This window comes from Peromyscus maniculatus, chromosome 1 (assembly GCF_049852395.1).
Source record: "Peromyscus maniculatus bairdii isolate BWxNUB_F1_BW_parent chromosome 1, HU_Pman_BW_mat_3.1, whole genome shotgun sequence".
In the NCBI taxonomy this organism is placed as follows: Eukaryota; Metazoa; Chordata; class Mammalia; order Rodentia; family Cricetidae; genus Peromyscus; species Peromyscus maniculatus.
Genome location: NC_134852.1, coordinates 112,602,986 through 112,629,490, shown reverse-complemented (window position 1 = coordinate 112,629,490; position 26,505 = coordinate 112,602,986). Strand labels below are relative to the sequence as shown.

General features: G+C 41.8%; 1 protein-coding gene and 1 pseudogene across 2 annotated transcripts in view; both read left to right on the top strand.

The window, feature by feature from the left end:
• LOC143270301 (T-cell ecto-ADP-ribosyltransferase 2-like) overlaps positions 1–26,505 on the top strand; it is a 62,837-nt gene that overhangs the window by 18,976 nt on the left and 17,356 nt on the right.
• Positions 3,442–10,171, top strand: LOC102911791 (T-cell ecto-ADP-ribosyltransferase 2-like; annotated as a pseudogene). The gene is made up of 3 exons (XR_013043642.1): positions 3,442–3,629; positions 4,290–5,017; positions 9,797–10,171. The product of XR_013043642.1 is annotated as a T-cell ecto-ADP-ribosyltransferase 2-like (transcript).

Genomic DNA, 26,505 nt, shown 5'->3' with positions numbered 1-26,505 from the left:
ACTTCACCGTTCAGCTGGCTATAGCTCAGTGGAAAGGTGCTTGCCTGGCATGCACAACATCCTGGGTTCAATCCTCAGCACTGATCAATTGGAATCCATGCTGGATAATACTTCTCCAAAAGCAAACCGTGGGCTGGAAAAATGGCTAGTGGTTAGAGCATGTACTTCCTCTTGCTGTGGGATCAGAGCTCAGTCCCATTACCCATGTCAGGCAGCTCACACATGCTCCAGAGGATCTGACACCTGATCTAGCTTTCCCATCTGATTCTTTCCCCAAGATCTTCTAACAGCGTGATTGATCATTTATTGGGCACAACTTCTTCTATACATTTGAGGTATTTGGATATCTTCCCCCAGCTGTGTATGATAACAGTCACACAGTCAACACCTGTTTCCCACAACCAGGTCTTTGTTCCTTTCTCCAATTTAAATTTAGAGGTCTGCCTTCTTGCAGTTATCTTCATTGGCAGACATTTGGTCATTGTTAAGTGTCCAGGCAAAAGCATCTCATTTTAGACATTCTCAGACACCCAAGGACATAGAATTACAACATGTCTGAACTTGTTGATTCACAGCCTTTAGATAGATAGGGAACAAGAATGCCCTGAGCTCACCCCACCTGCAGATAGGAAAATGCTGCCTCAAGCTAACCTTGCACTAGTAAATTCTTAACTCCTTTTATTTTCACCTTGGCTTGTTAATCAGCTTATTATCTAACCACACTTAGGAATGCAGTATTACACACGGATTCCCTTTTCTCCCCTCTTAGACTCTCTCTCTCTCTCTCTCTCTCTCTCTCTCTCTCTCTCTCTCTCTCTCTCACTCACTCATTTGAACCAGTTCCCTTGAGTCATAAAGAAAATCTGTCAGTCATTGCCTGGTACAAACTCTTATCTGCTTTTATGACCCTGAAAGAATTCAAGCCTTATGAACTTGCTTTGGCCAGAGAATTGCTGATTGTATGTGCATTAAAACTGGAAACTTCAGAGACATGAGAGAGAACTAAGATAGAACAGAGAGAGAACAGCAGAAAAAGGTACAGAGAATCGGGCAAGAGAGGAGCTATGTATGAGAGCTGAAAAGAAGCTGTATAGACAGAACTAACTTAGAACAATAAAGTGAATGGACTGAAAGAGTACAGTGTACCTATGTAGATTCTTTTGATATTACTAAGATTATGTTCCCAGCTGGTTGTAGATTCTTTCCAGGACCCTGGGAGAGAGGGTTATTCAGGGCTGGACCCCAATAGTCCTCGTTACAGGTGCACATACCCCCTAACCCCAGGACATGCATTCATACCCATTACTAAAAAGAAGAAAAAAATCTTTTCTTTTAAGCAAATTGTGTTGGAATAACAAAGGAGCTCATTAGAAATACTAAATACATGAGTTTGAGTCAGGGTTCTGTCTCTGTTGGTGACAAGTTTCCAGAGAATTCCTGATACAACCAAACTTTAGGAACCATTTTGAATAAGTAACCAAATCCTAAGTAGCTCCAGGATGTACTCAAGGCCAAAGGAAATTGCCTTTGTTTCTATTTATGGGTAGAGCTTAATTTTACCTTCATTTGAGAGTCTCATTACATCCTAAACTGGCCTGGGACTCGGGATTCCCCTGCTCCACCTACCAAGGGCTGGGATTATAGGTGTGTGCTGCCATAACTGAATGTCTAGGTGGACTTTAAGAATATAGAGGCCGGGCAGTGGTGGCGAATTCCACCACTTTAATTCCAGCACTCGGGAGGCAGAGGCAGGTATATCTCTGTGAGTTCGAGGCCAGCCTGGGCTACAGAGTGAGTTCCAGGACAGGCTCCAAAGCTACACAGAGAAACCCTGTCTCAAAAAAACAAACAAACAAACAAAAAAGAATATAGAGAGGATATCTTATAAGGCTGACTATAGTTATTTTATAATAAATAATGAGTAAGTTCTTAAATGTTCAGGATGTACAGAGGTGGAAACCTTCAGTCAACTGCAGAACTTCTAGGTCTGTTGTTTCTGTATTGTTCCCTAAAGACTCAGGGTAGAAAAAACCAAGCTGTGGAGAAGAACCCTTCCAAAGAGCAACTAGTCAGCCACAGCATGTAGTTTTGTTCTGCCATTCTTGTGGTGTGGGGAGAGTATTATCTTGCCAGCTAAGTCATAGTTCTGTGGACAGTAACACAACAGGCTTCAATAAATGTGGAGAAGAGTTTTCATGATTTTCCAAAAGCCATAGGCAAGAATGAAGGGATGGGTCCACACCAATGGGGGTGACCTTACTTCTCATTCCTTGACCTGCCATTCAGTATATACTTAAAATCTCCACCCCACAAAGAGTAGTGAAAACAATACATTCTCATAAGATACAACTAGTAATAAGACTGGTTGTGTTAGTCTGCTTCCTTCCTTTTTGATTTTGTTTCTTTTTTCTTTTTTTGTGTGTATGGGTACATGGACACAAGTGGGCACATGCATGTGTGTGGGTACATGCATGTGGAAGTCAAAGGACAATGTCTGGCATCATTCCTCATGCACTGTTCATCATTTTTGTAAAGACAGGGTCTCTCACAGGCCTAGGACACACCAAGGAGACTGGTCTGGCTGTCCAGTGAGTCTTTGGGATCTCAGGGGCCAATCTCTCTCCACCTCCCGGTGCTGGAATACAAGTGCATGTCATCACCTGATTTTTCCACATGGGTTCTTGGGATCAAACTCAGGTTTATGTTTGCAAGGCAAGTTCTTTACCCAATGAGCTTTCTCATTAGTTTGTGTTTATTACTATCACAGAATGCTTGATGTTGGAAAGTTTATAATGTAAAGGTGATTTCTTAGTTCACAGTCTGATAGCTGGAAAGTCTAAATATAAAAGTGCTGGCTGGTTAGGTTTTCCTGGCTGAATCACAATCATCTCTATCACAGTGTCAGAGAAGCCATTGCTATGTGCAGAAGGGAACACATGGCAAGAGAGGTTCTGGGCCAGACTTGCTCTTGTAGGAACTGAGTAGGATCCTATGAGGCTGAATGATCTCTTCTAAGGGTGATGTCCTCCAGGATCTGGTCACTTCCCAGTAGACCTCACCTCTTAAATGTTTCCCCATCTTTATATGGCCACACTGGGGACCTTTGGAGGACAAACATATCCAAATCAAGAACATAGTGAATAGTGACACTATTAAAAGACATTCAAAGATAATGAGCTGAGTGTGAGCCACAAGCTAATCAAATATGGAGCAGAATATAAGCATCTGTGCAAGTAAAACATCAGAGCCTAAGACACATCTGCTAAAATATGACCTGTTTCTCACTGGCAACATCCACACTATATAGCTCTGTGTGTTACAAGGATTGATCCATTATCCCTTCTTAATAGGAAGACAGGATATCAGTCACCTCATCCTGGTAAGCATCCAAGCAGAGCTATACACAGAGTGTTGGTAAGCCATTGTGGGAGCAGTGTGAGCAGGAGCCTGGACTTCCAGATGTGAAATAAGGATTAAGTCAATGACCCAGAGCTGATCCATCAACAGACTGTTACAATAGTATATGTACCCCTCTTTCATTGTCTTGTATTTCCTTTCAGCTGCGTTTGAACATGAAGATGACATCAAAAGTTTACACGTTCCTCCTGACTTGGTTGTTAACCCAGCAAGTAATATTCTCAATCCATGCACTGTTGTCCTTGATTTCCCCTGCCCATGTTTTTGTGATTTTACAGTTCCTAGGATTGAGTATGCAGTTAGAGGATGGTAGAGGGCATGAATCCAGAGAAGTATTGAAAAGGTAATATCAGTAAGGGGGAAGGTTGTGTGTGAGTTAACACGAGCAGTATACGCTGACATGTGTATATTAAAATATCATGATAGGCCTGTCATTTTTGACTAAATATTTGGTTGAGTAAAGAAGAAAAATAAAGTATTCGGGCTGGAGAGATGGCTTAGTGGTTAAGAGCACTGACTGTTCTTCCAGAGGTCCTGAGTTCAGTTCCCAGCAACCACATGGTGGCTCACAACCACCCATAATGAAATCTGGTGCTGTCTTCTGGCCTGCAAGAACACATGTAGGCAGAACACTGTATACATAATAAATAAATCAAAAAAAAAATAAAGTATTCATTAACAGAAAAGAATTAGAGATCTCAGCCTTGCATTTCTGTACCCCTCATAACATAATGAGACTGTGTCCATACATGTGCCATGTGTGAGGTTGGAGTATGAAACATCTCATGCTGTAGGCTCCAGACAGCATCCAGTATATGTTGATAGCTTAGTAAACTTATCTAGTAACAAAGAACTCTACTTCTCTCTTTCAGGTGACAGGCCTGACTGAGCCTTCCGACCTGGACATGGCTCCCAATGCATTTGATGATCAGTATGAGGGCTGTGTTGAAGACATGGAGAGAAAAGCACCCCAGCTGTTACAAGACTCCAACATGAATGAGCAATTAAAATTTTAGTGGGTAAAGTCAGAGAAACAATGGAAGGAGATAAAAAACATAATGAGCAATCCCAAAGGTTTCCATGACTTTCATGAAACAGCTATAGTGGCTTACATTGAGAGAATCTACAAAGATTTTAACAGAGCAGTTAGAGAATTCAAGAAAAATCCCAGTAACTTCCATTACAAGGCCTTCCATTACTATCTAACAAGAGCTTTCAACTTCTGAGTAAACAGGATTGTTACACAGTATATGGAGGCACTGATAACAAATTTCATTACTGTGTTAAGGGCTCTGTGCTGTTTGGACAGTTCACTTCCTCATCTTTGAAAGAGAGAGAGCAGCTCTTGGTGGCTTTGGTAGTGTTGGTGGAACACTGTTTACCATCAAAACTTGCTTGGGGATTAAGATAAATGAATTTTCCTATAAGCCTAAAGAAGAGGAGGTGTTAATTCAAGGCTATGAAGTATATCACAAAGTAAAGTTACCACAAAACAATAAAGAGTATGACACAATTTTTCTACACTCCCCCAAAAGAGAGAAGAGCAACTTCAATTGCTTCTATAGCAGTTCTACCGACAAGAGTCATTTCAGCAGCTCGGGTGAGTCTGGGTCTGTGTTAGAGGTGGAGCTGGTGGGGACATCATGAAATGGAAGAGGGGTGCTCCCTATCAGAAGACACCTGGTTGACCATGTACTTGGGGAGAGTGCCTAGAATGATGGAGGGTAGCATTGGTAAAGCCAAGGGGCACATACTTCAGTGCAGGTGTATTAGGAATGGTTGAACACAGTGAGGGACTTCAGGAAAATGCTATTACCATGTCCAGCCCTTTGAGGAGTGAGAAGTCCCATCAGCAGATATTTATTTATTCATCCATTAAACCAAAGCAGCCCATGTTGGGGGTCTCTATGGCTGTATGTCCATCATTCCTTGTGGTCTGGGTTCTCTCTTTATCCCTTGACCATATGTCTGAATCTATGAAAGCAAAGACATCATCAATTTTAGTTTGGTGATTACTTTTCAAGGCATAGTTCAAGTGTCACTTATCACAGCAATCCTTCCTTAATACTTTCAGAGAAAATTACTGTACCCTGCTCTCTGTCATAGGTTTGGGGTCAAACTCCATGACAATCTGGTTCAATCATCACTAACTCTCTGACTCTTGGCAAGTTATCAATTTCCTTATTTGAACTATAAAGACCCAAATGACAAATATTGTAGTAATATTATTTTGAGAATTAAAAGAGAGGTATTCCTGCACCAAGGCTGAGCAAAGTGTCTCAGCATAGGCCCTAGGTTCCAAAAAGCCAGCTCCTGCACCAAGGACAGGTCCTGGTCCCACTGCTAGGGGAGACCTTGCCTTGGAGGAGGTGGGAATGAGGGGTGGATTGGGGGGAGAATGCAGGGTGGGTGGAGGGAGGACAGGGGAATTCATGGCTGATATGTAAAATTAAATTGATTATGAGTTAAAATATTTATTAAAAAAGAGGTATTCGCCGGGCGGTGGTGGCGCACGCCTTTAATCCCAGCACTCGGGAGGCAGAGGCAGGCGGATCTCTGTGAGTTCGAGGCCAGCCTGGTCTCCAAAGCAAGTTCCAGGAAAGGCGCAAAGCTACATAGAGAAACCCTGTCTCGAAAAAAAAAAAAAAAAAGGTATTCAAGACATATTACTTGGCATGTATATATCAATGCACAAATGCCTTTTATTTTTAAATATGAAGAACCCTGTACACATGTCAGACATCTGATCCAAACTCATATAGGTGTGGGTCACAACATTCACAGGAAAATCACTTGCTTATACTCTAGAGACCTTGTCTCCTACTGCCCACCACTCAGAATCTGCACAGTGTCTGGATTTCTATATCCAGACCCCACTAAATGTCCTAGGAAGTTAAGTTTGAGTGAGAGGCCAAGGAGAACCTGAAATAAACTACAGTTAGATAATGAGTACAGAGCAATCTTAGATATAATCAGCTCTGACACTCCAGGGTTTCTGGAAACATGGGAAGTCTTTGGAGCAGGAAGTGGAACTACTGAAGTGATCACAGGGGCTTCATGCATTTTCTTTTCTTTTTTTTCATTTTTCTTTATTAAGAACTTTTCTACTCACTCCACATGCTATCCACAGACCCCCCTCCTCCCTCCTCCTTCCTCCCATCCCCCAGGCCTCTTTCCCAAGCCACCCCACATCCCCACATCCCCCAAATCAAGGTCTCCCATGGGGAGTCAGCAGAGCCCGGCACACTGAGCCTAGGCAGGTCCAAGCCCCTTTCCACTGCACCAAAGTTGTGCAAGGTGTCACACCACAGGCACCGGATTCCAGAAGCCTACCCATAGACCAGGGACAGATCCCAATCCCCCTGCCTGGGTGCCCCCCAAACAGTTCAAGCCAATCAACCGTCTTCTGTATCCAGAGGGCCTAGTCCAGTCCTGTGGGGGCTTCACAGCCACCAGTCCACAGTTCATGGGCTTCCACTAGTGTGGCCGGTCATCTCTGCACATCCTCCCATCATGATCTCAATGTCCCTTGCCTGTAGTATCTCTCCTCTCTCTCATCAATTGGATTCCCCAAGCTCAGCCTGGTGCCTGGCCGTGGATCTCTGTATCTGCTTCCATCAGTCACCAAACAAAGGCTCTATGATAACAGCTAGGTTATTTGCTAGGCTGGTCACCAGAGTAGACCAGTCCAGGCCCCCTCTGGACCACTGCCAGCAGCCCAAGGTGGGGGCAGACCTGTCCATTGGTGACAGTGGGGTGTTGAAATCTCCTGCTACTAGTCTATGGGGTTTGATGTGTGATTTGAGCTTTAGTAATGTTTATTTTATGAATGTCAGTGCCCTTGTATTTGGGGCATAAATATTCAGAATTGAGACTTCATCTTGTCAGATTTTTCCCTGTGATAAATATGTAGTGTCCTTCCTGATCTATTTCAATTGATTTTAGTTTGAAGTCTATTTTATTAGATATTTGATAGCTACACCAGCTTGCTTCTTAAATCCATTTGATTGGAATGTCTTTTCCCAGCCTTTTATTCTGAGGTGGTGTCTGTCTTTGAAGTTGAGGTGTGTTTCTTGTATGCAGCAAATGGATCGATCTTGTTTTCTTATCCATTCTGTTAGCCTGTGTCTTTTTATAGGTGAATTGAGACCATTGATATTGATGGATATTAATGACCAGTTATTGTTAATTCCTGTTATTTTTTGGTGGCAGTGTTGTATGTTTCCCTTCTTTAGTATTAGTTGGTATGGGACTATCTATTGCCTGTGTTTTCATGGGTGTATCTAACTTCCTTAGGTTGGATTTTTCCTTTGAGTGTTTTCTGTAGGGCTGGATTTGTGGAGAGATATTGTTTAAATCTGGTTTTATTATGGAATATTTTGTTTACTCTGTCTATGTTGATTGAGAGTTTTGCTGGGCATAATAATCTGGGTTGGCAGCCATGATCTCTTAGTATCTGCATAACATCTGTCCAGGACCTTCTGGCTTTTAGAGTCTCCATTGAGAATTCAGGTGTTATTCTTATGGGTCTGCCTTTATATGTAACTTGGCCTTTTTTGTTTGCAGCTCTTAATATTTTTTCTTTATTCTGTATGTTTAGTACTTTGATTATTATGTGGTGAGGGGACTTTTTTTTGGATCCAGTCTATTTGGTGTTTGGTAACCTTCTTGTATTTTTATAGGCATTTCCTTTTTTTAGGTTGGGGAAGTTTTCTTCTATGATTTTCTTGAATATATTTTCTGTGCCTTTGAGTTGGTATTAATCTCCTTCTTCTATCCCTATTATTCTTAGGTTTGGTCTTTTCATGGTGTCCTAAATTTCCTGGACATTTTGGGTCATGACTTTGTTGGCTTTAGTGTTTTCTTTGACTGATGAATCTATTTCCTCTACTGTGTCTTTAACGCCAGAGATCCACTCTTCCATCTCTTGCATTCTGTTGGTTATACTTGCATCTGTAGTTCCTGTTCATTTACTCAGATTTTCCACTTCCAGCATTACCTCAGTTTGTGTCTTCTTTATTGACTCCATTTCAGTTTTGAAATCTTGAACTGTTTCCCTCACTTGTTTAATTGCTTTCTCTTGGCTTTCAAGAGATTTACTGATTTCTTCCCATTTTTTGTTTGACTTTTCCTTGATTTCTTTAAGGGAATTTTTCATTTCCTCTTTTAAGATCTCTAATATCTTCTTAAAGGCATTTTTTTTGGTAGATATCTTCAGTTTCTTCTGTGTTGGGATGTTCAGGTCTTGCTGATGTAGGTTCTGATGGAGCCATATTAGTTTTTATGTTGTTGACTGTATTTTTGCACTGGCATCTACCCACTTCTTTCTCCACTTGGTGCAAGCAGTTCTGTGTCTGAGAGAGCCTCTCTTGATCTGAGTGATACTCTTGATCCAGTGGGAGCTCTTGGTCTAGTCGATGCTGATGGACTTCTTGTCTTAGGGAGCAGCTCTTAGTCCAACTGGTACTAGTGGGCTCTGTCTCAGGGAGTAGCTGCAGTCTTACCATGTGGTAGAGGGTGGTAGTCTGACCTGTCTGGAGGATGTCTGCCTGCTAACTGGCCTCTTAGTCCAGTTGGGTGCTGGCAGGCTCTGTCTCAGGGAACAGTTGCAGTCTTGAAGGGTGGGTGGGATTTGGGGGAGGTGGGGCTTGGGTTACAGGGTCTGATGGGGAATGGTGGTGGTCTGTCCTGTGTGCAGGAGGTCTGCCTGCCAACTGGCCTGAAACTGGAACTGCAATGGGTGGGGGTGTAGGGGCACAAGGTTGTGCCCCTGGGCCCAAAGTCTAGGGTCTGGGGTGTTCAGGTATGAGGATAAAGACTCACCTCTTAGTCCAGTCAGGTGCTGGCAGGTTCTCGGGCTTCATGCATTTTCATTGAGAAAATCTGAATTTATATCAAGCCCAAGGAAAGCATGACCCCTACCCAGGTCCACTTTCTGGCAAGAAGATGCTGCCAATCAGGGCCAAATGATTGATTTCCAGTCAAGGCAGGCTGAGAGCCACAAGTAGATTCTAGTCACACCAGCTGGAATAAAAGGAATGCACATTGCTGCAACAATGGACTTTCAGAAGATTCAGATCCAGAGACCTCTTCTTGGGCTACTAGAAGGCCAAGAAAACTCCGGATAGGAAAAGTTTTAATCCCCAGTCTTAGCACACAGGAACCTGGAAGTGGTTGGGATCTATCAGTTTGTTAACTTCCTGGTACTTGAGTACTTTAGGAATCCTGAGGAAGCCAGAAGAGTCTAGCCAGGCATGCTGGCCCCTTAGAGCTTACTCTCTTGGGTTTTGAGCACTATGTAAAGTTCTGAGTGTTTAGAGGAGCTATCCCTGTCTTGAGATTACCCACATGAAACCTTCCTTTCTCCTCCCATCTACAGCAACCCTGCTGCTTGTGGTGCTACCTGGTCTCCTGATGCAGCTGCTGCCTCTTGCTGAGCTGTAGCCCTCTCCTGCCTGCAGTTCATGGATCTGAGTGTTGAAGGGAGGCCCAGGGGCAAGAACTTGGTGGTTCTCTAAAATCTGTGATAGAATGAAGGGTGCGATCATTTTGGAAGAGATCTACTTTAGCATTCACGACTTTCATAGATACCCAAGGACCTACTGGGTCTGTGGGTCAAATTATATCCTCTGACTTCAAATTTACTACCCTTTGACACTTTGCTATGATCAAAAAGCAGTGTTTGTCTCATGGTCAGCAGTAACAGTTTTAAAGTATGCGATATGTGATGAATATTACAATTTAGCAAAATAAACCATTTATAACCACACATTGATTTCTGTGCCTAGGTATTTCTTTTTTTTCTGGTAGAACATTTATTTTATATATTTTTTATTTTATAATACCATTCAGTTCTACATATCAGCCATGGGTTCCCCTATTCTCCCCCCTCCCACCCCCTCCCCTTACCCCCAGCCTACCCTCCATTCCCACCTCTTTCAGGACAAGTCCTTCCCCGAGGACTGCGATCAACCTGGTACACTCAGTCCAGTGACTAGGTATTTCTATAGGTTGAATTATTTGTTTGAGAAACTCTCCAAAGTCGTGAGTTCTGAGGCTCACATTGATACAACTGAGAAAGTTCATGTTGTACATTTCTCACAGATGCTCCTGCAGGACAAATTGAGCAGGCCATACATTTAAGGGCTGACCTAGATAAAGTCAACTCCCTACTCTACTCCATCAGAAATACATCCAGCTACTGAGACCTGTCAGCCTATTTCTGTAACTCTGATCATCTCTGAGGACATGGATAAGCATATTAAATTTAAAATTTTATTTTCATTATATTGCCTCTTGTGTTAAAGTTCATAACTTGAAATGTGTTTAGAAGCCAAAGGGCAATTCCAGGTATCAGCTCTCTCTTTCCACCTTTATGCAGGTTCCAAGGATCAAACTCAAATTGTCAGCTTGTCACATCAAGCATTGCTGATCCATCTAGCAAACCAGACAGGCCCATTTTGAGCCATATATGGATCAGGAAGTCTGTGTCCTGTACTCACCATGGGTGGATTGAGCTCAAGTGTATAAAGCTTCCCTTACTTACCATATTATGGAGTAGGAGACCCCTGGGAAAAGACCATAGACTCAATTTATATTGTAATCAGCTGAATATTATGACCTGGAGCAGGACAATAATCTCTGAGCCAAACCAGAGACTGTTGAGCCAAGAGGGGTGGGGATGAGGGAAGGATTTTTAAATGTGAAAACCACAAGAATATCTTGAATATCTGCACCAGCAAATGTAGAGCTCATTTGCTCTGCCAAGATTAGGTAGTCAAGGGGACCTAAGAATAGTCCTTGAATGTCTGCATAAGTAAGTTTCAGAAGCCCAAAAGACAGCTAGTGATATTATACAACAAAGGAGGTGGTCATGGGTGTACATTTTTTTGTCTGGAGTGAATGAGTCACTTAGTTGAAGTTACTGAGAAGTTATTGTCCATTGACTGGAGTTAGAGTCAAATTACTATTAGGTACCAAGATGGATGCCTAACATAAAATGGAGGTTCTTTAGCCAGTACACCATTCCCCACTGGTCATAGATCATACCAATCAAATCATTGATATTTGATAGTTAAACTATTAGTGATAGATTGGAATTCATTGAGCATAGAGACCTCAGAGTACTGGTCAGGTAAAGAGAAGTCAGGACATTTAAAAGAACAAACAAACCCCAAAACAAGTCTAACAAAACTCACATTAGAGTCCAGTGAAGGGTGTATAGATCTCTTTCCTTTGCTTTCAACACCCTGAGCCCCATGTAGGGAGGGATTTACCCTCTATGAGATTATGTTTGGAAGACCTCCCCACTGTTTCCCCAGCTCAGACCAGCAGTTGGCAGGACTCCCTAACCACTCCTTTCTCAAGTCAATACAGACTCTCCAATTCTCCATGAAGTCTATTGATCAGACTATCTCAGAGACCCTATCACTCTCTGAGTTTACCACCAATTTGTGCTTTGCGTCTGGTGATACTGTCTGGGCCAATGGGCTTAGCCAAAGGGGCAATGGAACCAACCTAGAAAGGACCCTACATGGTAACCGTCTCCATTCCTATGGTGGTGAAGGTAGCTGGCATTACACCATGAATCCACCACATCCATGTCAAGAAAGTGGAAGTAAAAGATGCTCCTGCCAAATGGACTGTCTCCCACACAATGGACCCATGAAAATTAAGGTTTCATTGGGACCCAAGCCCTTCCACTCCATGCCCCTCTACTTCCTCCTGAGTCTCATGTTTGGTATGAATACAGGGTCATATTCCAACCCCCACTGCCCTCAGACCTGGGCCTGGTAACTGAGAAAGACAGATATGGGTAGGTGACAACTAATGTGGCTATAATATATCTATATTATATATAGATATTATATATATATTAGAGATATATAATGTGGCCAGTAACCCATACTTCGTCTTTACCTTTACTCACTGATGTCCACTTTAAATATCTGGTAGTACTGGAAAAAGGAAAGTTGTGGGAGTATATCTTTTGAGATAAATATACAGAGATTACAATTCTATACATACCTTGTGGCTTGGCACTCTAGCTGCCAGGAACAAGGGTGTTTCCTTTGCAGAACCTGGGTGGGGTTGTCAAACACAGGCTTCCTGAAAACACATGGATGAGTATATAGCAAGAAAGCCCCCTCTCTAGCAACACATGATAGGGAAATATAATCCAATGACCATAAAATAGAAGGTCTGAAAATTCCATAAAAAGAGTCTGGCTTTTGTGAACGAGGGAATATCTGAGGAATCAGGCTCCGTGTCACAGGAAGGGACCCTGGGGATAGAGTTAATCATTCCCAGCCTGAAATCAGCCAGAATTACTGGTTATGCATTGACACCCACTTCCATGACACACAGAGATAGGAACTAACCAGACTGTCTGCCCAAAACTAATTGTGACAGTGGTAGGGGGTGTGATGGGGTGAGGGGCAGCTGAAATTAACTTTAGGGGGTTTGCAAGAGGCTGAAACTTGTCAATTACTGAGTCCCTTTAACCAAAGCAATTCCCCTTGTTCTGATGCCCGCTGTTCTGCCTTGTGGCTTAACTCATCTGGACAACAGCAATATCACCGAGCCCCTGAGACTACTAGGTTGGCATGTACTAATGGCTTGACTTAATGTGCTCTTCTGATGCTTTATGTAATGGAAAAAATAAACAATACATGTTAATGTGAAGCCTGAACTACAGGAAAAAATAAATAAAAGAGCTGGACCTGTCCTCCGCCCACTCCTGGTCAGAACAGGGAGAGCTAGCTCCACAGCCACAGACGTCACATCAGCCTCTGTCATGGGAGATAAAACGTTAGGAAACTAAGAAGACAGTCTGATCAGAAGAGGTATTGTCAGTTTCCATTTCTGAATTAGAACAACAGTCAGACTTTCTTGCGGAAGTGCTGCTACAAAGTCAGAGGCTTAGACTTACTTCTGAGATGAGGGGACTAAATGTGGCTTTGGGAGAAACCTGTTGTTTCTATGCTGGTTGATCAGGAGTAATTAGAAAAAAATTGTCATGGCTGGGGAAGATGAGAGAGAGAGAGAGAGAGAGAGAGAGAGAGAGACAGACAGAGAGACAGACAGAGACAGAGACAGAAACAGATTAGATAAGTGTGTTAGTGTCTGTTCTCTTGATTCCCCTGGCTAACTCATCTGCTACCAGCACTGACTGGCCCTTTAGTTCTTGTTCTGATTGGATAATCGGAGGTGTCCTGTATCTTAAACTGTAGAGCAGTGATTCCATGGTTTGACTCTTTCACTTAGACTAGTGGGGGATGTAACAGACCCCAGACCTTAGCACAGCTGATTCCATGATGGAAGCACTATTAAAGCCATGAAGCTCATCCTGTAGACAGCACCACCTGCCAAAACGGAAACAATGACTTAATACTTCAACATCCATAGTTCTGGGAAAGTCTCTAAATGTGCAAATCTGCTATTCTGGCTTCTGTATTCTGCTTTTAGTTAACTTCTCTTGTTAACTGAAATACATCAACCCAGAATTTTTTTTTTTTGCTTAAATGCTCACCCTGAGAAAGACTTGCTGCTCCACTGTGTTCCCTAATACTCCGTGTAGCTGTAGTCACTGACCAGCTAATCAATATTTTCTATTGGCTTCAACCCATGTCTGAGCAGTCTTCTCTGATGGACAACCTACAACACCACAGCCCTTTTTGTATTTTTGACTCTAAATCCAGAACCAAGTGGCTAAAGCTGCCAAGTTCTGCTGATTGATGGGGCTGGAACTTGGGCCCCCTCATTAAAACACATTTTTATATTTTTCTGTTTTTGATGGTTGCCTTCACTGGTAAGCTTTTCTTTAATTCTTTTTCACAAGTTGGAAGCTTAGCTGGGTGGGATCTTGCCCTGAGGTTACCACTCCCTTTATTCCATTAAGCCTCAGGCTTTTCTTTAAACTTTTTTATCTTCTTGAGCAATTGGACTTAACTCTAATACTTGTACTCTTTTTCTCCTCAAACTACATTTTGAAATTTTCTACTCTTAGCTTGCCCCCTTTCGTTATAGATCTGCATCAGAGTGGCCACTAATAACCACAGGACACTGTCAATACTAGGCTGTCTTGAAATCTCCTCTGCCAGTGACATTAAACTCCAAAACTCTTCCATTTAGCCTTGGCAAATCTTTTTGGGACATGGGCAGAAAGCAGCCACATTCTTTGCCAAACTATCACTACAGTGGTCTCTAGTCCACTTAGTAATATTCTTCTCCTCTGAAACCTCTTGAGCTGAGGTTCCCACAGTTCAGATCACCCTCGGCACCAATGTTTTCCATGCTGCTATTTGTATGGCCCATTAATCCCTGCTTAAAGTGTTCAGCTAGTCCACCATCTCAATGTACACATTCTGCCAACAAGCAGCATGGTCAGGTTTATCACCCTGTTCCCTGGTACCAACTTCTGTCTAAGTCACTGTTCTACTGCTGTGAAGAAAATCATGACCACAACAACTCTTAGAAAAGAAAGCATTTAAGTGAGACTTCCTTACAGTTTCAGAGATTCAGTCCATTATCAGCATGGCGTCATGCAGACAGACATGGTCCTGGAGAAGTAGCTGAGAGGTCAACCCCTGGGCAGCAGTAGGAGTGACTGCTGTGAATGGACTTCTTATAAGATCAGAGCCCACTCTCAGTGACACTTCCTCCAAACAGGCATCACCTAATAATCATTTCAAACAGTTCCACTCTCCGTTGATGAAGATCCAAATCTATGAGCCTCTATGGGCCATTCTCATTCAAACCACACACCTGAACTCCACTCCTGTACCTAATCACCCACAGCATGGTTCCCACCATCAGTTAAGGTGTGCCTCTCGCAGTGTGTTGAGTGTTAAAACACACTCATGGCATTTTTGTCACCCCCTTCTTTCACAGCCACCTTCCTCTTTCTCACAGCCTTGGCATATAAAGGATTTGTCTACCCTGTCCTTTGTCTCCAAGAGATTTCTGATTTAGGCTCTGAGCATCTTCCTACCCACCCTCCTTTTCTAAAATTCCATTTTTGAGATAAGTTCTCAGGTAGTCCAGGCTGGTCTCAAACTTGCTATGTACTCAAGGCTGTCCTTGAACTCCTGATCTACTCAAGTGTTGGGATTTTAGGCACATCAGGAACACCTGGGAACACTTGTACAATTTTCAGGTTTGCATTTTTCTTCCAGTAGGGTTTTGTGCCTTTAGTCCAATATCAATCATCAGGACCAGGCAATGATATGTTTTGTCCATATAACATGATGGGATTATTCAGTAGTGTGGGAACAAACCAAAGCACTGGAGTCTGTTGCACCAAGATTGTGTGAGATCTTGATTAAAGGGAGAGTTAGAGCCAGAGCTATGAGATCTATATTTTCAGTCACTGGGGAGTGTAGCACGAGTCTTAACAGGTTTTATTAAGGAAATCAAACCCAGAACCAGGTATTGGGGTGAATGCTGGAAGATCAGAGAAGCAGAACAAGCCACAGCCACCTCACCTTGCCCATTCCTCAGCTGATCCTGTTTCTTCAGACTGGAAGCCTCTGAGTCCTCATCCAGAATGAATCCCAACTGAACTGTGCTCAAAGCCTAAAAGCATAACTAGCTAGTTCCTGGTTTTCATGCCTTATATACCTTTCTGCTTTCTGCCATCACTTCCTGGGATTAAAGGCGTGAGTCACCATGCCTGGCTGTTTCCAGTGTGGCCTTGAACTCACAGAGATCTGGATGGATCTCTGCCTTATGAATGCTAGGATTAAAAGTGTGTGTGCCACCATTTTCTGGCCTCTATATCTAGTGGCTGTTCTGGTCTCTGACCCCAGATAAGTTTATTAGGGTGCACAATATTTTGGGGAACACAATATCATCACATCAGAGGAGGTTTGAGACCAAGACGTTGTGCCAGCCTGAGTAACATAGCAAGACCCTGTTTCCAAAAAGGAGGAGGAGGAAGGGAGGAACGGGTAAGGGAAATAAGAGGAGGAAGGGGGTAGGGTTCTTACTTGTAGGATCCTCCAAACATACAGCAGCATAAGCATACACTCTTCCTAGTTCTATTTCTGGGAAAGTTCACTTATGAAAGCTGGATGCACAAAAGGTCCCAGGGCATTACTTTGGTGGAGCCTCCCCCTCCTTTTCCCTACACATAATGGAGCAGGAAGCTATAGATTTCTGTCCACCTGATCTATTACAGCCGTTTTTTAACCTATGTCACCACCTGGTGGCTGTGTCTAGGGACCCAGGAAGCTGATGTATTTGTTACAAGATCTTGGATTGAAAGAAGCAGGTAGTTCTCAGACGAAACTCTAACATCAACACTTTGTTTCTTATGCTCTAGTCAGCATATGAAAAAACTGTATCCAGGAGTAATTAAGAATGAAAAACATGCCGGGCGTGGTGGCGCATGCCTTTAATCCCAGCACTTGGGAGGCAGAGGTAGGAGAATCTCTGTGAGTTCGAGGCCAGCCTGGTCTATAAAGTAAGCTCCAGGATAGGCTCCAAAGCTACACAGAGAAACCCTGTCTCGAAAAAACAAAACAAAACAAGAAAACAAAAACAAACAAACAAAAAAAAGAATGAAAAACATGAGCCTTAATATTGGTCAGCTCTATTCACCTTTACCTAATTGCCCTGAAATGCTCAGGTGATTTGGTGGTAGTTTTGTTTTGTTGACAGGGTCTCACTATTATAGACCTAGTTGGTCTCAAATTCACAGAGATCCTTCTGGCTCAGCCTCCCAAGTGCTGGGATTAAAGATGTGAACCACCACAACAGGCTTTCTGGTAATTTGTAAAAGTAGTGTAAGGGCAAAAGTCAACAAACTTCTTCTTTCTGCATTGTCTACACAACACACACACACACACACACACACACACACACACACACACACACACATACCACATACACACACCACCACCACCACCAATCAGTCCTGTGGGGAATAACAGAAAAGTCCTGGTTCATTTTGGTACAGACAAAGGAAAAGATGCAGGACTGGGATGCAGTTTGGTTGGTAGACTGCAGAGAACCAGGTCCTGGGTTCTATATTTGCACAAATAAATCTAGTTTTGTGGAAAGAGAATCAGGAGTCCAGGTTATCCTCAGCTACATAGCCATGAAGAGGCCAATCTAGGCTAGTGGAACCTTGTCTTGTACAAAAGCAAAAATAAAAAACTCAAAACAAAAAAGAGATGAAGAACAGAAAAGGTATAGTAAAAAATACAATTTATCTAATTTGAGTAGTTCATAAACTCTCTGGCTTCCCTTTCACATCTAACCTGAAACTGAAAGTGTATTATCCACAGGATAAAAGGCCACAGCACCGTCTTCTGCAACACTTGCATTTAGAAGAGGCCAGAGACCCAGTCACCAAAGACCTGCTCAGGTACCTGACAACTCTGAACTCTGTCCTCTGAAGGAGAAGGCCTCTAAAGTTGAGGGGACCCTGAGAAAAAACTGATGGCTGTAGTGGGTATAAGTGTGTGTGTGTGTGTGTGTGTGTGTGTGTGTGTGTGTGTGTGTGTGTGTGTTTGTGTGTGTGTGTGTGTGTGTGTGTGTTTGTGTGTGTGTGTGTGTGTGTGTGTGTGTGTGTGTGAGAGAGAGAGAGAGAGAGAGAGAGAGAGAGAGAGAGAGAGAGAGAGAGAGAGAGAGAGAGAGAGAGAGAGGGAGGCAGGGAGGCAGGGAGGCAGGGAGGGAGAGAGAGGGGGCCGGAGAGGGGGCCGGGTCTATGATTCAAGAGTCAAAGCCAGAAAGTCAGTTCTGGGCAAGAAATAGCCCCTGTAGGGAGATGGGATCAGATCTAGATAAAGGATGGACAGGTATGAGGCTCTCAGTCTTCCTAGAGACTTAAAAATATAATGCAGGACCACACAATTTACCTCCCAGGTCCTGCAGGAAGCAACTGGCATCCATGTACATAGTCTCTTATGTATATAGACTCTTTACTTTCTATACTTGCTTGATTTTTCAGGATATGCTTAATTAATCCCATTTTCCTTCCAGCTCCATGCAAATTTAGCTTCTATCCTCTTCTTTGCTTTTTTTTTAAAATCCATTTTTAATTAAAGAGTTTTTTTTTTGTTTGTTTGTTTTTTCGAGACAGGGTTTCCTGGAGCTCACTTGGTAGTCCAGGCTGGCCTCGAACTCACAGAGATCCGCCTGCCTCTGCCTCCCAAGTGCTGGGATTAAAAGCGTGTGCCACCACGCCCGGCTAATTAAAGACTTTTAAAAGATGTGTTCTTGCTGTGTGGCCCAGTCTGATCCAGACCTAAAGGTCCTCTTGTGCCAGATCTCCTTTGTGTTGGGATCATAGGCTTAATTTTTTATTTTAATGTAGGATCTTGGAGATTGACTGCAGATATAAAGCAGGAGGGATGGAGAGTGGGAGGGAGTGGGGGAAGGAGGGACAACACATTCTCCTAAGATGTAACTATTAATAAGGCTGGTTGTGTTAGTCTGCTTCCTTCCTTTTTGGCTTTCTTTTCTTTTCTTTCTTTTTTTTGTGTGGGTACATGGACACATGTGGGCAGAATGACAATCTTCTCTATCACAATGTCAGAGAAGCCATTGCCATGTGCAGAAGGGAACACATGACAAGAGAGGAAGCCAGAGTGATTCTGGGGCCAGACTTGCCCTTGCAAGAACTGAATAGGATCCCACAGGACTGAATTGGTCTCTTCTGATTGTGATGCCCTCCAGGACCTAGATGACTACTTCAGAGTAGACATCATCTCTTAAAGATCTCCCTACCTCCAGATGGCCACACTGGGGTCCATTGGAGGACAACCATGTCCATATAGAAAACTGACACCATTAAGAGACATTCAGGCTGGGCATAGTGGCACAACACTCAGGAGGCAGAGGCAGGTGGATTTCTGAGTTCAAGGCCAGCCTGGTCTACAGAGAGAGTTCCAGGACAGCAAGGCCACAGAGAGAAACCCTGTATTAATAAACAAAAACAGAGAGAGAGAGAGAGAGAGAGAGAGAGAGAGAGAGAGAGAGAGAGAGAGAGAGAGAGAGAGAGGTTCAGAAGTATTTAGCTGAGTGTGTGTCACAAGCTAATCAAATATGGAGAAGAATATAAGCATCTGTGCAAAGCCAAACATCAGAGCCTTGACACTTCTGCTAAAATATGACCTGTTTCTCACTGGCAACCTCCACACTATATAGCTCTGTGTGTTACCAGGATTGATCCATCATCCCTCCTTACTAGGAAGACAGGATGTCAGTCACCTCATCTCTGGTAAGTATCCAAGCAGAGCTGTTCACAGAGTGTTGGTAAGCCATTGTGGGAGCAGTGTGAGCAGGAGCCTGGACTTCTAGATATGAAATAAAGGTTCAGTCATTAACCCAGAGCTGATCCATCAACAGACTGTTACAATACTGTGTGTACCCCTCTTTCATTGTCTTGTATTTCCTTACAGTTGTGTTTGAACTTGAAGATGACACCAAAAGTTCACGTGTTCCTCCTGACTTGGTTGTTAATCCAGCAGGTTCTCAACCCATGGTCTGCTGGCCCTGCCTTCCCCTGCCTTCCCCTGCCCACATCTTTGTGGTATTACAGATCCCAGGGTTCCTTATTTGGTTGGAAGATGTTAGAAAGCATGAATTTTTAAATAAATAAATTTATTATTTATTTTACATTCCATCTGTAGTTTTTCTCCCTCCTTCCTCTCCTCCTGATTTGTCCCCGCCACAAGTCCCTTCTGTTCCTACCCCCAATCCACTCCTCCTCTCTTTCTGTTTAGGAGAGGGCAAGTCTCTCATGAGTATCAACAGAACATGGCATAGCAAGTTGCAGTAAGATTAAGGACCTCCCCATGTATTCAACTAGGCAAGGCAACCCAGCATGAGGAGTAGGGTCCCAAAAGCCAGTAAAAAAAAGTTGGAGCCCAACCCTGTTCCCACTCTTAGGAGTTCCACAAGAGGACTAAGATACACAACTTAGCATATATGCAGAGTGTCTAGGTCAGTCCCATGCTGGCTCCCTGGTTGTCAGTTCAGTCTCTGTGAGCCCCTATGAGCCCAGGCTAGTTGATTCTGTGTTTTCTTGTGGTGCCCTTGACCTCTCAGGCTCCTACACTCCTTTCTCCTCTTCTTCTGCAGGATTCCCCCAAACTCTGCCTAATGTTTGGCTGTGGGTCTCTGCATCTGTTTCCATCAGATGCAGGATGGCTCTACTCTGGTGACAATTGGGCTAGGCACCAATCTCATCACAGCTGATGGCCAGTTCAGGCTATGTATCTGCTATTGCTTGGAGTCTTAGCTGGGGTTGTAAATTACTGGGAGATTCCCTTGCACCGGGTTTTTACCTGACCCTGAAATGCCTCCTCTTTCTAGTAGTTTCTTTCAGTGCTCTTCCCTTATGCCCCCACAACCTCTTGCTCATGTTCCCATCCCCACCTGCCCTCAGTCCACTCACAAAATCTCTTCTATTTCCCTTCCCCAGGTTCACCATGAACCTTCCTTGTTACCTAGTCTCTCTGGATCTGTAGATTGTATCATAGTTATCCTTATTTTACAGGTAATATCCACTCATGAGTGAGTGTTTCTTTCTCGGTTTGGGTTACGTCACTGAGGATTTTTTTCTAGTTCCACCCAATTGCCTTCAAATTTCTTGGTGTCTTTATTTTTAACAGCTGAGTAATACTTCATTGTGTAAATGTACAACATTTTTTTTTATCCATTTCTTGGTTGAGGGGCATCTAGATTGTTTCCAGGTTCTGGCTACTACAAATAAGCTGCTATGAACATGGTTGAGCAAGTGTCCTTGTGGGATGATTGAGCATCCTTTGGGTAGATGCCCAAGAGTTGTGTAGCTTGCTCTTGTGGTAGATTGATTTCCAGTTTTGTAAGAAACCACCACACTGATTTCCAAAGTAGCTGTAAAAATTTACACTCCCACCAGCAATGGAGGAGTGTTCCCCTTGTTCTACATCCTCTCCAGCATGAGCTGTCACTTGTGTTTTTGATCATAGCCATTCTGACTGGTATAAGATGGAATCTCAGAGTTGTTTTGATTTGCATTTCCCTGATGGCTAAGGATGTTGAGCATCTCCTTAAGTGTTTCTCAGCCATTTGAGATTCTTCTGTTGAGAATTCTCTGCTTAGATCTGTACCTCATTTTTAATTGAATTATTTGGTTTGTTGATATCTAGTTTCTTGAGTTCTTTGTGTATTTTGGAAATCAGCCATCCCTCTGTTGAATGTGGGTTTGGTGAAGATCTTTTCCCATTCTGTAGGCTGCTATTTTGTCCCTATTGACAGTGTCCTTTAACTTACTGAAACTTTTCAATTTCATGATGTCTCATTCATTAACTGTCAATCTTAGTTCCTGTGTGATTGGTGTTCTGTTCAGGAAGTTGTTTCCTGTGCCAATGCATTTGAGATTATTTCCTACTTTCTCTTCTATCATGTTCAGTGTATCTGGATTTATGTTGAGGTCTTTAATCCACTTAGACTTAGGTTTTGTGCAAGGTGATATACATGGCTCTATTTGCATTCTTCTACATGCTGACATCCAGTTAGACTAGCACCATTTGTTGAAGATGCTTTCTTTTTCCCATTGTATAACTTTGGCTTCTTTATTTAAAAACCAGGTGTCTATAGATGTGTGTGTTTACATCTGGGTCTTTGGCTCAATTCCGTTGATACACCTGTCTGTTTTTATGCCATACCATGAGGTTTTTATTACGACAGCTTTATAGCAGAACTTGAAATCAGGGGTGGTGATACCTCCGGAAATTATTTTATTGTACAGGATTGTTTTAGCTATCCTGGAATTTTTGTTTTTCTGTATGAAGTTGAGTATTGTTCTTTTGAGGTCTGTCAAGAATTGTGTTGGGATTTTAGTGGGGATTACATTGAATCTATAGCTTGCTTTGGGTAAGATCACCATTTTTTTCTATGCTAATCGTACCAATCCATGAGCATTGGAAATCTTTCCATCTTCTGATATCTTCTTCAATTTCTTTCTTCAAAGACTTGAAGTTCTTGCCATACAAGTCTTTTACTTGCTTTGTTAGAGTTACACCAAGATACTTTATATTATTTGAGACTAGTGTAAAAGGTGTTGGTTCTCTGATTTCTTTCTTAGCCTGTTTATTGTTTGTATATAGGAGGGGTACTGATTTGAGTTAACCTTGTATTCAGCCATTTGACTAGAGGTTTTATCAGCTGTAGAAGACTCCTTGTAGGGTTTTTTATTTTGTTTTTGGTCACTTATATGTACTATCATATATCATCTGAGAATAACGATACTTTGACTTCTTCCTTTCCAGTTTGTATCCCTTTGATTTTCTTTAGTTGTCTTATTGCTCTAGCTAGAACTTCAGGTACTATATTGAATAGTTATGGAGACAGTGAACAACCTGCTCTCATTCCTTATTTTAGTGTAATTGCTTTGAGTTTCTCTCCATTTAATTTGATGCTGGCAATTGGCTTGCTGTATTTTGCTTATATTATGTTTAGGTATGTCCCTTGTATCCCTGATCTCTCCCAGACTTTTATCATGAAGGAGTGTTGGATTTTGTCAAAGGCTTTTTCAGCATCTAATGAAATGATCATGTGTCTTTTTTTCTTTCAGTTTGTTTATATGGTGGATTACATTGAAAGATTTCCATATGTTGAACCATCCCTGCATCTTTGGGATGAAGCCTACTTGGTCATGGTGGATGATGTTTTTGATGTGTTATTGGATTTGGTTTTCCAGTATTTTATTGAGTATTTTTACATCAAAGTTCATGAGTGAAAATGGTCTGTAATTATCTTTCTTTGTTGGGTCTTGGTGTGGTTTAGGTATCAAGGTGGCTGTGGCCTCACAGAAAAAAATTGTCAATGTTCCTTCTGTTTCTGTTTTGTGAAATAATTTGAAGAGTTTTGATTTTAGCTCTTTTTGTAAATTATTTATTTATGTATTTATTTATGTATTCATGTATGTATGTATGTATTTATTTATTTATTTTTCGAGACAGGGTTTCTCTGTGTAGCTTTGTGCCTTTCCTGGAACTCACTTTGTAGCCCAGGATGGCCTCGAACTCACAGAGATCTGCTTGCCTCTACCTCCTGAGTGTTGGAAATAAAGGTGTGTGCCATCACCACCCGTAGCTCTTTTTTTTTTTTTTAAGTCTGGTAGAATTCTGTGTTAAAACCATCAGGCCCTGGACTTTTTTTGGTTGGGAGACTTTAATGACGGCTTCTATTTCCTTAGGGGTTATAGGTCTATTTGAATTATTTATCTGATCTCAATTTAGCTTTGGTAAGTGCTATCTATCAAGAAATATATCCATTTCTTTTAGATTTTTCAATTTTGTGGAGTACAGGTTTTTGAAGTATGACCTAATGATTCTCTGGATTTCCTCAGAGACTGCTGTTATGTTCCCCTTTTCATTTCATATTTTATTGGTTTAGATATTCTCTGTATGCTTTTTAATTAGATTGGAGAAGAGCTTATTTATTTTGTTGATTTTCTTGAAGAACGAACTCTTTGTTTCATTGATTCTTTTATTGTTCTCTTTGTTTCTATTCTATTGATTTCAGCTCTCCGTTTGATTATTTCCTGATGTCTACTCCTATTAGGTGTGTCTCTTTATTTTTATTCTAGAGCTTTCAGGTGTGCCGTTAAGTCACTAGTATGAGATCTCTCCAAATTTCTCATGAAGGCACTTAGTGCTATGAACTTTCTTCTTAGCATCACTTTCATTGTATCCCATAAGTTTGGGGAAGTTGTGTATTCAATTTCACTGAATTCTAGGAAGTCTTTAACTTCTTTCTTTATTTTTTCCTTGACCAGAGGTAACTCAGTAGAGTTGTTCAGCTTCCACAAGTTTGTAGGCCTTCTGTTGTTGTTGAAATCCAGCTTTAATCCATGGTGGTCTGATAAGATGCAGGGGTTTACTTCAAATTTTGTGTCTTTTGAGACTTGCTTTGTGGTCGTGTATGTGGTCAGTTTTGGAGAAGGTTCCATGCAGTGCTGAGAAGAAGATGCATTCTTTTGTGTTTGGGTGAAATGTTCTATAGATACCTGTTAAATCCATTTGAGTCATAACATCTGTTAGTTCCATTATTTCTCTGTTTAGTTTCTATCAGGATCACATGTCAGTTGGTGACAATGGGATGTTAAAGTCTCCCATTATTATTGTGTGTGGGTTCTACATGTGATTTAAGCTTTAGCAATTTGTTTTACAAATATGGATGCCCTTCCATTTGGGAAATAGATGTTCAGAACTGAGACATCATCTTGTGTATTTTTCCTTTGATGAATGAAATGCCCTTCTCTTTCTCTCTTGATTAATTTTGGTTGGAAGTCTATTTTCTTAGGTACTAGGATAGCTACACAAGCTTGCTTCTTAGGTCCTTTTGATTGGAAAATCTTTTTCCAACCCTATATTCTGAGGTAATGACTATCTTTGATGTTGAGGTGTGTTTCTTGTATGCAGCAGAATGTTGGATCCTGTTTTTTGTATCCTTTCTGTTAGCCTGTGTCTTCTGATGGTGAATTGAGTTCATCAATATTGAGGAATATTAATGACCAATGATTGTCAATTCCTGTTATTTTGGTGGTGTTGGTAGTGTTGGTGGTCGTGGTGGTGTGTGTATGTTTGTCTGTCTGTATGTGTGTTTCCTTTTTGGTGGTGTGAGATTATCCATTGCCTGTATTTTTGTGAGTATATTAACTTCTGTGGTTGGAGTTCTCCTTCTAGTGCATTCTGTAGGTTTTGTGGATAGATATTGTTTAAATTTGACTTTGTCATGAAATATCTTGTTTTCTCAATCTATGGTGATTGACAGTTTTGCTGGGAATAATAATCTGGGCTGACATCTGTGGTATTTTAGAGTCTGCAAGACATCAGTTTCAGTCCTTCTGGACTTTAGGGTCTCTGTTGAGAAGTTGGGTGTGATTTATATGTCACTTGTCCTTTTTCCTGTAACACAAATCTTAAAAGGTCTTATAATAAAAAGCTTGGAGCCAGATACTCGGGTAAAAGCTGAAAGATCAGAGAAGCAGAATAGCCAGCCATTAGCTCTTACCTCTATAAAAACCTCAGCCTCGGGGCTGGAGGGATGGCTCAGTGGTTAAGAGCACCAACTGCTCTTTCAGAGGTCCTGAGTTCGATTCCCAGCAACCACATGCTATCTTACAACCACTTGTAATGAGATCGGGTGCCCTCTTCTGGCCTGCAGGGACACATGCAGGCAGAACATAATAAATAAGTAAATAAATAAATCTTAAAAAAAAACATAGAAATTTAAAAACAAATGTATTTAAAAAAATACTCTATAAAAAAACAACAACAACAACAAAAAAAACCTCAGCCTCAAGAGTGAGTTCCTGTTTCCTCATGCCTTATATACCTTTCTCTGCCCTGCCATATTACTTACTGGCATTAAAAGCATGTGTGCTTTCCAAGCAAAGGCATAAGATCTCAAATGCTAGGAATAAGAGTGTGTGCCACCACTGCCTGGTCTCTATGTCTAATCTAGTGGCTGGCTCTGTCCTCTGATCATCAGGCGAGTTTATCAGAGTACACAACATATCACCATATTTTCCCTTGCTGCTTTTAATATTCATTCTTTGTTCTGTATGTTTAGTGTTTTGATTATTATGTAGCAAGGGGATTTTCTTTTCTTTTCTAATCCAAACCATTTGCTGTTCTTGTACCTTTGTGGGCTTGTCCTTATTTAGGTTGTAAAATTTTTCTTCTATGATTTTGTTAAATATATTCTCTGGGTTTTTGAGCTGGGATTCTTCTTCTTCTATCCCTATTATTCTTAGATTTGGTCTTTTCATAGTGTCCCATATTTCCTGGATGGTTTATATTAGGAATTTTTTAGGTTTAATATATATTTGACTGATGAACCTATTTCCTCTATGGTGTCTTCAATATCTGAGATTCTCTCTTCTATCTCTTGTATTCTGTTGGTGATGCTTGCATCGGTAGTTCCTGTTCACTTACCCAGATTTTCCATTTCCAGAATTTCCTTGGTTTGTGTTTTCTTTATTGCTTCTATTTCCATTTTTAGGTCTTGAACAGTTTCCTTCATCTGTTTGTTTTTTCCCCTTGGTTTTCTTTTAGGTATTTATTGATTTCTTCCAATTTTTTT